The sequence below is a fragment of the Nicotiana tabacum genome, chromosome 21, assembly GCF_000715075.1.
Source record: "Nicotiana tabacum cultivar K326 chromosome 21, ASM71507v2, whole genome shotgun sequence".
NCBI lineage: Eukaryota > Viridiplantae > Streptophyta > Magnoliopsida > Solanales > Solanaceae > Nicotiana > Nicotiana tabacum.
In genome coordinates this window covers 66667829-66671249 of record NC_134100.1, presented here as the reverse complement: position 1 = coordinate 66671249, position 3421 = coordinate 66667829, and the positions used below count along the sequence as shown (strand labels likewise).

Below are 3421 nucleotides of genomic sequence, written 5' to 3'. Positions count from 1 at the left end.
CATGGTAGAGGAGCAGCATATGGCGGTTCAGGAGGTGGCGATGCCCAGCATTGCTAATTTCACCTCCAGAATTGTGAAGCCCAATATCACTAGACACTTTGAGCTGAAACAGAGCGATCCAGCTACTACATGCGAATGGGAAACTTATGGGTCTTTCATATGAGGATCCACAACAACATATCCTAAACTTCTTGGAGATTAGTGATACTTACATCACTAACAGAGTCACTCCAGACTATGTGAGGCTCACACTTTTCCCATTCTCTCTGTTGGGCAAAGCAAAGCGATGGTTGAAGGCAGAACCAGCTAATTCTATTACATTGTGGAATGATTTGGCAAGAAAATGTTTGGCAAGGTTCTTCCCTTCAGGAAAATCTGCAAAGATCATAAGTGAAATACTAGTCTTCAAACAAAAAGTCGGGGAGTCTTTATACTCAGCTTGGGAGAGGTTCAAGGGGCTGCTCAGAGACTGTCCTCATCACATTCAGACAAACGAAGTGTTATCTCACACTTTCATAGAAGGGCTACATCCAGAGACAAAGATTGTGGTAGATGCTGCAGCTGGAGTTCAAGTGTTGGAGAAAAGCTTTGATGAGATATATGCGTTATTGAACAAATTCTCTAAAAGCAATCCTGATTGGCAAGGAGAGATGGGCAGACACATAGTGCAAAAATCTGCAGGGGTTCTCGAGTTAGATGTCATCTGATTGACCAACCAAGTCAATCAGATGAACTTGGTTATTAACAAGCAACAACCCCAGCCAGTGCAACATGTTCAAATATTTTGTGAAGTCTGTGGAGAAGGTCACATGATCAATCTATTCCCAGTAAATCCAAAGTCTGTATATTTTATGTGTAATGCAAATTGAGGCCAGGCAAATTAGTATGGGGACACTTACAATCCTAACTGGAGGAACCTCCCAAACTTCTCTTGGGGTGGAAACCAAGGTGCTCAGAATCAGTACAGGCTACAAGCACCTCAACAACAATATAGACCACCTCATGTTGAACAACATGAAAACTCGACGAGTCACCTTGAGGAGATAATGAAGAGATTTATGGCTGACCAGCAGGCCTAAGCAGCAGAGATGATGAAGAAATTAATGGCAGACCAGTAGGCCCAAGCAACAGCGATGAGAAATTTGGAGCAACAAATGGGACAACTTGCTAGTGCCCAAAATACTCGACCAGCTGGGGCTCTTCCTAGTGATACCGAGCCTAATCCTAAAGCTCAAGTCAATGCGGTTACCTTGAGAAATGGAAGAGTGTTAGAAGAAGTTCCAAAGAAAAAGAAGTATACAGCTAGTCCTGAAGGGGAATTAGCTCCCAAGCCAGTTGAGGAGAATAAGAAAGAGAACAAAGGATCAAAGCTAGTAATTGTGACAAGGACACCACCTCCATTTCCACAAAGACTGCAGAAGAAAAAAGATGACGCTAAGTACACGAAATTCTTAGATATTTTGAGCCAAGTGCATGTGAATTTGCCTTTGGTCGAAATTTTGCATGAAGTGCCTAAGTATACAAGGTATCTCAGAGATATTGTGGTAAACAAGCGAAGACATACAGAGTTTGAAACAGTTGCACTTACTGAAGAGTGAAGTGCTAGAGATCAGAGTAAACTTCCTCCTAAGTTGAAGGATCCTGGGAGTTTCACAATTCCTCTGTCTCTCAGAAAATAAGAAGTTGGTAGATCCCTATATGATTTAGGGTCTAGTATAAATTTGATGTCATCCTCTTTGTTCAAGCAACTCGGATTGGGGGTGCTTAGACCTACTACAATTACTTTACAATTAGCAGATAGGTCACTAGTTATGCCAGAAGGAATTATTGAGAATGTGTTAGTTCGAGTGGGAAAGTTTATTCTTCCTACTGATTTTATTGTTCTTGATTACGAGTCAGATGAGGAAGTGCCCATTATTTTGGGGCTGCCATTCTTAGCTACTGGTGGAGCGATTATTGAAGTGAGGGAACGGAAGTTAAAGATAAGAGTTGATGATGAGGAAATAACTTTTAATGTGTACAAGGAACTTAAGCTCCCTAAGCATTATGAGGACTTGTGAATGATTACTGTGGTCGAATTGAAGGGGATAGAGCACAGTTCTTATGTGAATTGTAGTGATTCAGATGGGACAACTGAGTTAGAGGAGGTGGTGTTGCAAGCTGAGTGTGTAAAGACGATTGAGAAAAGAGCCAGAGATGAAAGAGGAGATCTTCTGAGAGAGTGCAAAAATGCTAGACTTCATGGGAGAAAGAAGAAGAAAAAGCGCCCAGTCTGAGCAGAGTAGCAGAGTCGTGCCACGACTATAAATAAGGCACTTGTTGGGAGGCAACCCAGCCTGTATTTTATTTTTTTATTAATTTTTTTAGGGTCAAGTTTTGTGTTGTTTTTATTTTGCAGAGTGGGGAAAGTCCGAGTACCCGAAGTTGAAGCTGAGGAGCACGTTTGATCTTAAGTGTCGGGTCGTCCCGACCCTTAATATTGAGGATCATATTAGAGCTAGGCCCGAGAGAGTCTCAGGGAGTATTTCTCACCCTTGTTTTAATTTTTTTTATCAATGACCATGCATCGAGGACTATGCATAAAATAAGTGTAGGGTGGGGAGACTACTTTCAGAAATGTAATTGTATAAAACTATTTTTTTATTTGTTAGTTTATCTTTTAGAACTCGTAGTAGACATAGTCTAAGTTCTCAAAAAACGAAAATAGAAAGAAAAAAAAAGGAAAACAATCAGAAAAAGTTCGGACTTTTCCTGACGATGGATCTTTTGAGCAATTTTCTTGAGGGAATAAAGTCCGATTAAAAACACCAAAAAGATTTATTTTTTTTAGTATAGGTAGGTAGTATCCCTTGGTTTTTATTTGGGCGCCGGTTCTTTTCCACAGGTGTAGCTCGAACCGGCTACTTTATTTTTATTAGGAGTAGGTTAGGAAGAAACTGAGTTGCTCTTAGATACCTAGTAACATGTTTGGTGCTGGCATATTAGGCTATGACATGCGATCTATCTTCCCGTGCATTTGGTTTGAATTGTGATACCTAAGTAAAGTAAATAGCCTATTTTGTGACACCTTTTCTCAGTTGTTCGACTTGTATGCCACATAGTGCATTATTGCTTAAATTTCTCAATTATATGTGCTTTCTTGACTTGAGAGTTGAACAGAACCATCTTGATTGAGTCATGTGCAATGTGTGTGTGAGGATTTGTGATCTTCTGTGCTATCCTGTGTAGTCTAGAACTTGCCCCGTGTGTTAATCGAAGCGAAATCATTAAGTTGAGCTAGTCTAGGAGATGACGTAGGAGTTTCTTGCTTGATCATAGATGTGCTTGTCACATAAAAATAAAAGTTTCCGTTGCTAGCCCCTTTGAGCCTATAGACCTTTCCCTTGGCACCCACATTACAAGTCGTACCCCTATTTTGTTC

At 40.5% G+C, this 3421-nt stretch overlaps 1 non-coding gene across 1 annotated transcript; it reads right to left on the bottom strand.

Annotated features, from left to right (window-relative positions):
• Positions 1-380: 380 nt before the first annotated feature.
• LOC142175577 (small nucleolar RNA R71) lies at positions 381-487 on the bottom strand. The gene has a single exon (XR_012704686.1). It is a non-coding gene; the product is annotated as a small nucleolar RNA R71 (small nucleolar RNA).
• Between the last annotated feature and the right edge of the window lie 2934 nt (positions 488-3421).